At 34.3% G+C, this 14,240-nt stretch overlaps 1 pseudogene; it reads left to right on the top strand.

The window, feature by feature from the left end:
- Positions 1 to 170: 170 nt before the first annotated feature.
- The window catches only part of LOC101029927 (DNA damage-inducible transcript 4-like protein pseudogene), a 38,504-nt pseudogene continuing 24,434 nt past the window's right edge, over positions 171 to 14,240 (top strand).

Genomic DNA, 14,240 nt, shown 5'->3' with positions numbered 1-14,240 from the left:
GCATGTCATCACACCTGGCTGGTTTTTGTAGAGACGGTGTTTCACCATGTTGGCCAGGATGGTCTCAAACCCCTGAACTTGTGATCCACCCACCTCGGCCTCCCAAAGTGCTGGGATTACAGGCATGAGCCATCACGTCCAGCCTCCTATTTTCAATATGGTTCTGTCTCAGGAAATAGGGAGGTCCAAGCTGGAGAAACAAGATGAGGTAAAAACTCATTAGAAAAGCAGTCAGAACAAACACATTTACTGATTAAGTTCATGATTTTACATAAGTGAGACTCATAGTTCAATAACATAATAATAGTAATAAGAAAGAATTCTGAAGAAAGTTCACTTACTATACCTAATATAAGAATAATAAAGATTAAAGTTTAAAATTAACAAAATGTGATATAGGACACAAAGTCAACACAATGCTGTTGGAAAAATGGCACCAATTGACTTGCTGGATGGAGGGTTGCCACAACCTTTTGATTTTTTACAAAAACATGACTAGGCTTTACAATTCCTTGGATAATTTAATTCTAAAGATTTTATTTTTTGTTAGATATTATAAAAGGGATTTTCTTGATTTCAGATAGCTTGCTGTTTCATTATAGAAACATTAGTAATTTGTTTTTGTTGTACTTGTATTCTCCAATTATATTCAATTCCTTTGTAGACCTCTGTACATGTGATCATGTCATCTGAAAAAAAAAAAAAAAAAAAAAAAAAAAGAATTAACTCTTTCCAAGTTAAGTGCTTTTAATTTTCCTGCCTTATGGCTGTGGTGAAAACTTCCAGTACTATGTTGAATGTAAGTGATGAGATTCTGCATTTCTTATGTTTTTTATTTAAGGAAAAGCTTTTATGTTTTCCCCTCTGAATAATATGTTAGCTCTAAGTTTAAAAATCATGGCATTTATTACACTTGTGGCCTAGCATTCAGCCACTCAGCCTTTAACATGCCTTTCTCACCAAGCTTAAGCATTTTTAGAGGCCATTTCAGGGTTACTGTTTGTCTTATTTTCAATATGGTTAGTGTCCCAGAGAATAGGGAGACCCAATTGTCTGTCTAAATATTTGAATTGTTACCATGAAAATATTATAAATATTCTCAAATGCTTTTATGACTGAGATGACCAGATGGTTTTAATCTTTTCTTCTGTTAGTGTAATGCATAACATTCATTTCCATATGTACAATCATTTGCATCACTGGGATGAATACCACTTATGAAAAATTAAATGTTTAAAATACTGTTGAATTCAACTTCCTAGTTTGTTGTAGAGGATTTCTGTGTCTATGTTCATCATCGATATTGGCCTCTGGTTGTCTATTATTTTAAAAATTTGCTTTATTAATTCATTGTCTCACAATTATAATTGTATTTATAGAATTCAGTGTGATGTTTTCATATGTATTTAGGTTGTATATTAATCCAATCACATGCAGTTATCATATCTTTATAATGAAAACATTGAAAAGTGTCTAGTCTGTTTTAAAATATACAACATTTTACAGTTAACTGTAGTCATGATAGTGTGTGAAAGAACACAATAATTTATTAGTCCTATCTACCGTCACTTTGTACCTAATGGCCAAATCAGACGCACCTCCCTGGTCTGTTGTAATCACTGTTCTACTCTCTGACTTAAGGATATCAAATTTTTATTTTCTTAGTATCCACATGAGTAAGATAACACAACATTAGTCATTTAGTATGTAGCTTATTACAATTAAGATGTCTTCAAAATTCATTCATGTTATTGCAAATTACAGTTCATTATTTCTTATGATTGAAAAGTACTGTGCTTTGTATATAAATATATAACATTTTCTTTGACAGACACCCACTGTGGGACACTTAGGTTAATCCCATATCTTAGCCATTGTAAATACTACTGCAATATATAAGGCAGTACAGATATCCTATTACTTTTAGCTGTATGCCTGATAGTGGGATTCTGGGATCATAAATTCGTTCTGTTTATAAATTTTTAGAAACCTCCCAACTGTCTTCCACATTGGCTATACTAACAATCACATCAACAGTGTGTAAATATTTTGATTTGTCCACTCCCTCACCAATAGTTGTTTCCTTTTGTCATTTTGATTTAACAATTCTAAGCAGAAGTGGTATTTTCTTGCGGATTTGGATTTGTGTTTTCCAGAATATTAGGGATACTGGGCATTTTTTTTTTCATGTACATGTTGGTCATTTGTATTTATTCCTTTCAAAAATGTCTATGCAGTTCCTTTGTCAATATTTTTTTTACTCATATTACTATTTTCTTGCTATTGAGTTATATTAGTTATATCTTCTTAATACTCCTTGTCACATGTATTGTTTGCAAGTATTTTCTCCAATATTCAAAATTGATTCCTCACTCCTTTAATACTTTTGCTGTGCAAAAGCTTTAAGCTTTGATGTACTGTCATTTGGCTTTTTCCTTTTATTCCCTGAATATTTCAGGTCTCATTTCTAAATCCTTGCCCAGCAAAATATCATTGTTCTTCAAGAAGTTTCACAGTTTCCAATTTTACATTTAATTCTTTATTCCATGTTAATTTTTGTGTATTGTTAAGATGTAGACTTCTAATTATTGCGCATGTAAATATAAAGTTTTCCCAGTGCTATTTACAAGGTACTGGCCAAAACATCCTGAACTAAGTTAAACAGAGGTGCTGAGAGTGGGCAAAAGTTTCTTCTTCTTACAAGAAAATATTTCATGTTTTCTTCATTGATTATGATGTTAGTTGTGGGTATTTCATTTACTGTCTATATGGTGTAAACATTCCTTTTATGCCTAATTGGTTGAGAACCAGTGTTATAAAATATCAAATTCTATTAAACTGTTTTATTTTTCAATCTATTGAGATGATTGAATGGCGGTGTTCCTCCTCCTTCATATGAGTATTTAAAACATCCTTGCCTCACAGGGACAAATCCTATTTCAACATGGTCCATGTGAACATGGTGAATAATCCTCTTAATATGAAGTGGAATCAGGTTTGGCAGAAATTACCAGTAAAACACTGTGGACATATCTTTGATAGATTTTTATTATGGATATGATTTGCTTGTTATTGGTCTCTTCAGATATTCTTTCTCATGACTGGATTTGCATACGTCATATGAGTATAAATTTTTTCATTTATTCTACTCTGTTCTTTATTAGATGCTTCCTTCTGTAAAATTTGTACTGTTTGTTCTTCCCATTCTATGAATAGTTGCTTCAGGTGTAACATAAGGTTTTTTTTAAATTACTTTTCTGGTATCACAAACATTAGTATGTTGTGTTTCATCTTTTACTTGTCAAAATATTTTTTAACTTCCATTTTGATTTATTGATTCACTCATTCACTATTTAAAAGCATATTGTTTAATTTCTATGTGTTTGTGAACATTCTAATGTTTATTCTAATAATTCCTAGGTTAGTGCAGTGTGCTTAAAAATGTGGTATAAATTCTATATTATTAAATTTAAAATTAATCTTTATTCCTAACATAAGACCTATGTAAAGATCCATCTTCTCTTGAGAAGAATGTAGATTGTGCTGCTGTTAGATGGAGTATTCTGTATTATTTGGCATAAAGTGTAGTGTAGCCAGATATTTGTGTCTAGATGATCTGCCCATTGCTGAAACTGGAGTACTGAAGTCCCCTACTATTATTGTACGGCAATCTATCTGTCCACTCAGAACTCATTTGTTTTATATGATTAGGAACTTCTATTTTGGGTGCATATGTATTTACAATTACTATAACCTCTTGCTGAATTAATCCCTTTTACCATTACGTAATAAACTTGTTTCCCAAATTTTATAGTTTTTGGCTTCATGTATAGTTTAATAAGTTTAACTACTATTATTCTTTTGCTTTCGATGAAAAACAATGGTTTTTCATCCCATTACTTTCAGTCCATGCATCATTACAAGTGAAGTTAATATCTTAGTTTTAATATCCATTCTGCTACTCTATTTTGAATGAATAATTTAATCCATTTACATTCAAAATATTGTTAATACTTAAAGAAATAATGGTATTTTGTAAATTGTTTTCTTTATTACTAGATCCTTTCTTCATTTTTTTTTTTTACTCTGCCACTATCTTGAATTGTAATTATTTTATCTTGTGATATTTTAAAATTTCTTTTTATTTTTGGTGTATCTACTATAGATATTAGGTGGTTCCATGAGACAATAATACATCTGATAAACTATTTTAAACTAATAACAACTTAATTTTCATTGAAAACTAACCTGTAACATTTTTACACCAATTTCTGAATTTTGAATGTTTACCTGGATACATAAAAGTTGTACATTTCAGAAGGTACATGTGGTATTTTTATACACACATATACTTAGTAGTAATTAAACTAGGATAGTTGGGACATGCACCACCACAAACATTTCTCACTTTTAATTTGCGGAACATTATAATTCCTCTATTTGGCAACCTTAAACAGTAACATGAAATACTGTTCACTGTTGTTCCCTTACTGTACTATCAAATACTAGGACTTATTTATTCTACTTGTTTTTGTACTCAGTGGTCGAAATTGTTGTCTTCCCCTTTTGGATAGAAGACCATTCAGTAACCAGCAATCAACTCTGCACACCAACCAGATCAACTGTTTTATACCCATGTTTAACATATATGTGAGAACATGCAGTATTTATTTTTTTGTGCCTGGCTTCTTTCACTTACCATAATTACCTCCAATTCCAGTCATATTACTGAAAGTGATATGATTTAGTTCCTTTTAATGAACAATTCTCAATAGTGCATATATATAACATTGTCATTTTCCTTGCATCCTTTGATAAACATTCAGGTTAACTCAAAAGTTATTGTGACTAGAGATGCAAAAAGAAGTGGATAAAGGCTGCTGCGAGGAGCCGGCGCTGGGTGGGCGAGGGGTGAACAGGGTGCCGCTGGCTGCTGGGGTCTACAGATCACCGAGCCCCCGGGAGAGGGGACTCCCGAGGCGGCATCTGCCTGTGTTTACCAGGCAGTGAGCGCGTCGGCCCCCGCGAACTCCCGGCAGTGCTCGTTGCGCCCCGCGAGGGAAACAGAGCCTTTGACCATGGTTGCAACTGGCAGTTTGAGCAGTAAGAACCCGGCCAGCATTTCAGAATTACTGGACCGTGGCTATCACCCAGAGAGCCTGCTAAGTGATTTTGATTACTGGGATTATGTTGTTCCTGAACCCAACCTCAACGAGGTAATATTTGAGGAATCAACTTGCCAGAATTTGGTTAAAATGCTGGAGAACTGTCTGTCCGAATCAAAGCAAACCAAACTTGGTTGCTCAAAAGTCCTTGTCCCAGAGAAACTGACCCAGAGAATTGCTCAAGATGTCCTACGGCTTTCCCCAACGGAACCCTGTGGCTTGCAAGTTTGTGTTATGCACATGAACTTGGAAATTGAAAATGTATGTAAAAATCTGGATAGGATTGTGTGTGATTCTAGTGTGGTGCCTACTTTTGAGCTTACACTTTTATTTAAGCAGAACTGCTCATGGACTAGATTCAGGGACTTCTTTAGTAGAGGTCGCTTCTCCTCTGGTTTCAGGAGAACTCTGATCCTCAGCTCAGGATTTCGACTTGTTAAGAAAAAACTTTACTCACTGATTGGAACAACAGTCATTGAAGGGTCCTAAAAAGGGAACATTTATAAAGGTTATTTCATGATTGGGTAGTGATACTATTCAGCAAGTCGGCTAAAGTCATTTATAGTTTGCCCCAGCTACCCTCAATAAGAAACCCCAAATGTAGTCCATTTTCTTTTTGTGTTTCACATTCATAGCAACTGCAGCTAACAGGCTGATTTTCTGGCCTTTGGAGAAATGATCCCAAATAGTGTACATTTTCTGCATATTATCACATTTTGTAGAGAATTGAATGAGATGGAATAGGTAAACAAAAGTAGAAGTCCATTTGAGTTGTACATTTGATTCCACAATTTTGTTTCAGGTAGGCTTGCTAATAGACTATATAAACCAGATTTACCTAGTTTGATTTTCATATGGCTTTTTTTTCTGTAAGTTTTCAGAGTGATTCTTTAAATCACAGAATCTTACTAAGTGACACTTAGCCTATCAAAACTTCCAGAAGCCTTCCTGACTCAAATTTGAATGGTTCTTAGACAGGAGGGTAGGATTAAGTAGGTGAGTTTAATTAAAGCTTAACCCTAGGTAAGAGTGAATGAGAAATATTACGGCTATAATGGAACTGCTTCACTGTTTCTTGGTGATTTCCTCACGCTAATGTTTTTAAAAGGCGACAAAAGCTTGTGCTGCCATTTCAGTAGCCACAGTGTTGTTTTGGATGCTTTTATAAGCTCCGTTTCCCTTGTTCTTAAGTGTTAAATATTGTTTTTAAACTAGAAAAATGCAAAATATAGAACTGATATTTTTGTGTGTAGTTGATTACTCTTCCATTGAATGAATGATGAATGCCTGTGAGGACAGGAAATTAGTTCTGAGATCTAGTCCCTCTCTGATTTATTTAGTAATCTGTCTTCTTTTCAGTATTATACATGCTTAATCTCAGATGAACCATTTCACCATGTCAGTGTTATCTCATCTCTGGGCTTTTCTGGGAATTGAGGTATCTCTCCTTAACCCCAATTTTCAAGGGCAGTAGCTGTATACTACCACTTTGAATTATCGAAACGGGTCAATTTACAAAGTCTGCATCGGCTATGGAGATATGGTTTATGGTACAGCCTAGAGAATGAAATTCACAGCCCAGATAACCATGCACATACCCGGATTTCTTCCACCTTGGATACCTGTCACTAGGGAATAATAGAGGCCTTATTTTTTGTCTTATTCTGACTAAGTAGATCATTATCTCTTTCCTTTTTTATGTTAATGAGAGAATTTAGCGTCTACCCAACAATGTTCAATTCAGCAAGGCTTTCATATCTTTGCTGTGGGTCGTGGATAAGGAGCTTATTCAGGTTTCCTGCTCTAGCTATTAGCTCCACTTCACATGCTGGAGACTGGTGTCAGGGACAGACGTATCATCCCAGTGTTACTCAAAAACAGGTGTGATCCTGTTACTGATACTGTAAGTGACCTAAAATGTCACTGTTCAAATTAGCAAGTGTTCTAACAAACTCTTCAAATGCTTGGAAAGATACTACAAAGCCAATCTTTACAGAATTAGGCCAAGATAAATCAATGTTGTTCTGCATGTCTATTGCTAGGCTCCAAAGGTTCACTGTGTTTCTGCTGCTGTCCTGGAGTTGTCACCACTAACTGGGCAACATTTCTTGGGCATGGATGTAGAACTGTTGTCCTTTATCCACTAACAATTTATCTTTGACTCTCTTGCCTGCTATGCTTACAAAATGGTGATGGCTTTTGGAGGCTGTTAAATTAATATTCCTGTTAAAGGAAATTAAAGTTTGTCTATTTTTGACAATAAAGCATTATATATTCTTTTAAAAAAGTGGATAAAAATATCACCCTAATATATTGATACCTTTCACTGTGATAAATACCGAGCAGTGGAATTGCCACAGTATAGTGGTTATATCATTTGTTTTGTGAGACAACACAATACTATTTTCAGAATGGCTATACAAATTCACATTCTCAGAAATGGTACATGACCATAACCAACTGAATGCATGGTTACCACCATCTGTTATTTGTCTTTTGGATATTTGTTTTAAATGAACAACATTCCACTGTGGCTTGAAATTGCACTTCCTTGATGATTAGTCATGAAAATGTTTACGTATACCTATTGGCAATTTATGCCTTCTTTTGATAAATATTCGCTCTAATAATGTATCCTCAACAAATCAGATTATTTCCTTACCTTTTAATGATGTGAATATATGTTCTTGTCCCTGTAAAAAACAATTATCCATTTTTTTCCCATTATGATTTGTCTTCACTATCTTCTTACCTCCATCATGCAGAGGCATTTTAGCTAGAAGTAGGAACAAATGTCTATTTTTTATTTTGTTGCCTGTTTTTCAGAGCTTACCAAAAAGTCTTTGCTTAAACAAATATCCAGAAGCATTTATATAAAGACTTTGTCTACCATTTTTATACTTTCAGACAGAAGTATTTAATCCATATTAATTTTATTTTTACATATGGTAAAAGATTCATTCTTCTACATATGATTATCCAGTTTTCCCAGAAAATTTCATTGAAAGCATTATTCTTTTCACAACATATATTTATGGTGATTTAAAAAAATGAGGTTGTTTTTATAAAAGTCTGGATTACTGAGCTCTTGATTTCATTCCATTGATCTACGTGTATATTATGCCAATATATCACACTGTGTTTACAATGACATTGTAGTATCTTTTGAAACTGTCTACTGAATGGAAATTCAGTATGGAAAACAGTATGGTAGTTTCTATTTCTATGAAAAATATCATTGGTTTTTAATACAAAAACAATGAATCTGCAGACTGCTTTGGGCAGTAATAATATTTTAATTATACTTACTTCAAAAGTTTGACTATTTGACATTTTTGTAGAGATTCCAAATGAGATTGTTTTCTTGATTTCTTTTGCAGACTGTTCGCTGTTGGCCAATGTAAATGCTACAAATTTCTGTATTGCTCCTTAGAATCCTGCAACATTACTTAACTTCTTTTCATTTGGATGCCCATTATTTCATTTGTTTAATAGATCAGGATAGAATGTTATGTGGAATAAGAGTGGGTATCCTATCTTGTTCCAGATATTAGAGGAAGAAATTTCAATTGTTCTTCATCATATTAACTGTAGACTTGTTATATATGAATTTTATACTTGTTTTTATTCTGGATTTATATACCACTAACTAGTTCACTTGTTTATAAAAATCATATAGGTTTAAATACTATGGGTACATGATAGTTGTATATATGTATATATATGGGACACATGATATTGGAATACAAGTGTGTCATGTGCAACAATCAAAACTAGGTAATGAAGATACACATTACCTCAAGCATTTATCATTTCTCTGTGTTAGGAACAATCAACTACTATTGTAATCATTTTCAAATATACAATAATTACTTCCTATAGCTGTCTTATTTTTTGCCCACAAACAGATGATATTCCTACTTTCAAATGGCATTTTGTACTCCTTAACCATACTGTCCTTATTTCCTTTTCCTAATACATAAACCCATTACTGATAACTGTCATTCTACCCTCTGAATCCATAGGTTCTTTGTAGCTACCACAAATGAATGAGAATACACAATCTTTCCATGCCTGATTTATTTTTCTCAATATTATGTCCAACTGTTTCATACATGTAGTTGCAAGTGACAGGATGCCATTCTTAAGTATGACTGAATATTCATTCTACTGTGTATACATATCACACTTTTTTTTTTAATCAGTTCATCAACTGATGGACACACAGCATGACTCTATACACTAGTGTTTGTAAATACTAACATAAACATATCAGTGCAACTATCTCTTCAGTATATTTACATCTTTTCTTTCAGATATATATCCCACAAGAGGAATGCTGAACAGTATGGTAGTTTACCAATTAGTTGTTTTAGAAAACAGTGAACATTGGCCAGGCACAGTGGCTCATGCCTGTAATCCCAGCACTTTGGGAGGCTAAGGTGGGAGGATCACCTGAGGTCAGAAATTTGAGACCAGCCTGGCCAACATGGTGAAACCCCACCTCTACTAAAAATATAAAAATTAGCTGGATGTGGAGGCGTGTCCCTGTAATCCCAGCTACTTGGGGATGCAGAGGTTGCAGTGAGCAAAGATCAGGCCACTGCATTCCAGCCTGGGTGACTGAATGAGACTCTTGTCACCAAAAAAAAAAAAAAAAAAAAAAAAAAAAGAGAGAGAGAGAGAGAAAGAGAAGAGGAGGAGGAAGAGAGGAGAGGAGAGAGAGAGGAGAGATTATTTACTGTTGGCCTATGTAAATGCTACAGATTTTTCTAAGATTATGTGGTATTCTACATATACTTTAACTTCCTCATTGAATGTTCTTTATTTCATACTATTGTGTACTTACTCTGGCTAGAATGACTAGTCCTCCATGGAATAAGTGTACTTACTTGTCTTGTTCCAGATATTAGTGGAAAATATTTCAGTTGTTCCTCATTCAGTATGATGTTAACAAATTTACTATTGTTTTAATTTTAGGCATACTCTATGAAGTTCATTTTAGTGAAAATGATGTTATTTTTAATAGTTGCATGTATTATGTAATATATAATAGTTGCATATATGTACATATTTTGGGGACATATGATAGTTTGAAACAGATCAAACCAGGGTAATGGAAATAGCCATTACTTCAAAGATTATCATTTCTCTGTGGAACAATAACTTCCACTGCATGGCTATATTGAAATGCCCAATAAGTAATTATCAACTATACTTAACCTATTCTGCTCCACCAAGACAGATCTTATTCCTACTATCAACCTCTACTTTGTACCCTTTGACCACATTTTCTTTGTCCCTCCATCCTCACTACACTTCCAAGCCACTGATAACCATTACCCTACCCTTTATCTTCCTTAAATGCAGGAAGGCATTTATTTTAGCAAACACAGGAGTGAGCACATGTATTTGCTTTTCTGTCTGCCTTATTAGACTTAACATTATTTGAAACCATTTCCATATATGTGGCTGCATATAACATGTCATTCTTATTTATGGCTGAAGTATATTGCATTGTATATGACATTTTCTACATCCATTCATCCACTGATGGACACTCAGGGTGACTCCATATCCTAGCTACAGTGAATATTATTGCCAAAAATATGCCACACTGCAGGTATGTCTTCAATAGGCTTATATTATTTCTTGTGGATATACGCCCAACAAGAGAAAAGCTGGATAATATAGTTCAATTATTAGTTGTATTAGAAAACTCAATTATTACAGAAAGTCTTTACAAATTTACTTTCCCCCAACAGTGTATGAGAATTCCCTTCCACCTTCAATAGCACCAAAATCTGTAATTTTTCCTTCTCATGATATCTTTTTTTCCTTTTCATATTATCCATTTACATTGCGGTTTTGATTTTCCGGTCTCCAATGATTAGTGATGTTGAACCTTTTTTTTTAACATTCATAATGGTCATTTTCATGTCTTCACTTGAGAAAGGTTTCTGCAAACTGTTTTTTCATTTCTATATCCTATTGTGGTTTTGCATCCAAATTAAGTGGTTTGAGCTCCTTATGTATTCTGGATATTATCCCCTTCTTACAAGGGGTTTGTATTGATAGCTTATAAATATTTTATATCATTATGTATATAACCTTTTCACACTCAACAGTTTCATTTGCTGTATAGAAGTATTTTAGTTTCATATATCCCATTTATTTATTTTGCTATCACTGACCATTCATTTGAAGTCCTAGTCATAAAATGTTTTCCAGAGGAATACTTTGAAATATTTAGCCCTCACATTCTTCTATTAATGTCATGCAAGCCACTAATATATTTAGGTATTTCCTCCATTTTGATGTAATACATGCAGAGCATGTAATTTGGTAGTCTAGATTCACTTCTTTACAGATAAATATCCAGTTTTCCCAGGACTATGTACTGAAGAGAGTCCTTTGCAAATAGCATGTTCTTGACATCTTGTAAAAAACGAGTTAAATTAAAAAAAAGATTTCAGATCAATATCCCTGATGAACATAGATTTGAAAATCCTCAATAAAATACTGGCAAACAAAATCCAGTAGCACATCAAAAAGCTTATCCACCACAAACAGTTGGCTTCATCCCTGGGATGCAAGGCTGGTTCAATGTACACAAATCAATAAATGTAATCCATCACATAAACAGAACCAATGACAAATATCACATGGTTATCTCAACAGATGCAGAAAAGGCCTTCAATAAAATTCAACAACCCTTCATGCTAAAAACTCTCAATAAACCAGGTATTGATGGACCGTATCCCAAAATAATAAGAGCTATTTAATACAAATCCACAACCAATATCATAGTGAATGGGCAAAAGCTGGAAGCATTCCCTTTGAAAACCAGCACAAGACAAGGATGCCCTCTCTCACCACTCCTATTCAACATAGTATTGAAGGTTCTGGCCAGGGCAATCAGGCAAGAGAAAAAAATAAAGGGTATTCAAATAGGAAGAGAGGAAGTCAAATTTCTCAGTTTACAGATGACATGATTGTATATTTAAAAAATTCCATCATCTCAGCCCAAAATCTCCTTAAGCTGATAAGCAACTTTACTAATTCTCAGGATACAAAATCAGTGTGAGAAAATCACTAGCATTCCTATATATCGATAATAGAGAGCCAAATCATGAGTGAACTCCCATTCACAACTGCTACAAAGAGAATAAAGTACCTAGAAATACAACTTAGAAGGGATATGAAAAACCTCTTCAAGGGGAGCTACAAACCACTGCTCAAGGAAATAACAGTGGACACAAACAAATGGAAAAATATTCTATGCTCATGGAGAGGAAGAATCAATATCATAAAAATGGCCATACTACCCAAAGTAATTTATAAATTCAATGCTATCCCCATCAAACTGCCATTTAGTTTCTTTACAGAATTAGAAAAAACTACTTTAAATTTCATATGGAACCAAAAAAGAGCCCGTCTAGCCAAGACCTAAGCAAAAAGTACAAAGCTGGAGAGATGATGCTACCTGACATCAAACTATACTACAAGGCTACAGTAACCAAAACAGCACTGCACTGGCACTAAAACAGATATATAGATCAATGGAACAGAACAGAGGCATCAAAAATAACACCACACATCTACAACCATCTGATCTTTGACAAACATGACAAAAACAAGCAATAAGGAAAGGATTCCCTATTTAATAAATGATGTTGAGAAAACTGGATAGCCATATGCAGAAAACTGAAACTGGACCTCTTGCTTGCACCTTATACAAAAATTAACTCAAGTTGGATTAAAGACTTAATGTAAGACCTAAAACCATAAAAACCCTAGAAGAAAACCTAGGCAATACCATTCAGGACATAGACATGAGCATAGGCAAAGACTTCATGACTAAAACACAAAAAGCAATGGCAACAAAAGCCAAAATTGACAAATGGGCCCTAATGAAACTAAAGAGCTTATGCACTGCAGAAGAAACTATGATCACAGTGAACAGACAACATACTGAATGGGAGAAAATTTTTGCAGTCTATCCATCTGACAAAGGTCTAATAGCCAGAATCTTCAGAGAACTTAAACAAATTTACAAGAAAAAAACAAACTTCATCAAAAAGTGGGTGAAGAATATGAACAGATACTTCTCAAAAGAAGACATTTATGCAGCCAACAAACATATGAAAAAAAGCTAATCATCACTGGTCATTACAGAAATGCAAATCAAAACCACAATGAGATACCATCTAATGCCAGTTAGAATGGTGATGATTAAAGTCAGGAAACAACAGATGCTGGAGAGGATGTCGAGAAATAGGAACGCTTTTACACTGTTGGTGGGAGTGGAGATTAGTTCAACCATTGTGGAAGACAGTGTGGCAGTTCCTCAAGGATCTAGGATGAGAAATACCATTTTACCCAGAAATCTCAATACTGGGTATATACCCAAAGGATTATAAATCATTCTACTATAAAGACACATGCACATGTATATTTATTGCAGCACTGTTCACAATAGCAAAGACTTGGAACCCACCCAAATGCCCATCAATGATAGACTGGATAAAGAAAATGTGGCACATATACACCATGGAATACTATGCAGCCATAAAAAGAGATGAGATCATGTCCTTTTCAGGGACATGGATGAAACTGGAAACCATCATTCTCAGTAAACTAATACAAGAACAGAAAACCAAATGCCGCATGTTCTCACTCGTAAGTGGGAGTTGAACAATAAGAACACATGGACACAGGAAGAGGAACATCATACTCTGGGACCTGTTTAGGGGTTGGGGGCTAGGGGAGGGATAGCATTAGGAGAAATACCTCATGTAGCTTCCGGGTTGATGGGTGCAGCAAACCATTTCTTTTCTTTAAGCTCTCATTTCAGGTTGGGAGTATACAACGCGGATTGCTATATAGCTAAATTGTATGTCATGGGGTTTGGTGTAGAGATTATTTCATCACCCAGACAAAAAGCATAATACCCAATAGGTTCTTTTTCGAATCTAATCAATCCTTCCACTCTCCACCTTCAAGTTAACCCCAGTATCTGTTGTTTCCCTTTGTGCCCATATACTCTTAAGAGAATATGTATTATTTGGTTTT

This window comes from Saimiri boliviensis, chromosome X, assembly GCF_048565385.1.
Source record: "Saimiri boliviensis isolate mSaiBol1 chromosome X, mSaiBol1.pri, whole genome shotgun sequence".
In the NCBI taxonomy this organism is placed as follows: Eukaryota; Metazoa; Chordata; class Mammalia; order Primates; family Cebidae; genus Saimiri; species Saimiri boliviensis.
This window is presented reverse-complemented; position numbering and strand designations above follow the sequence as displayed.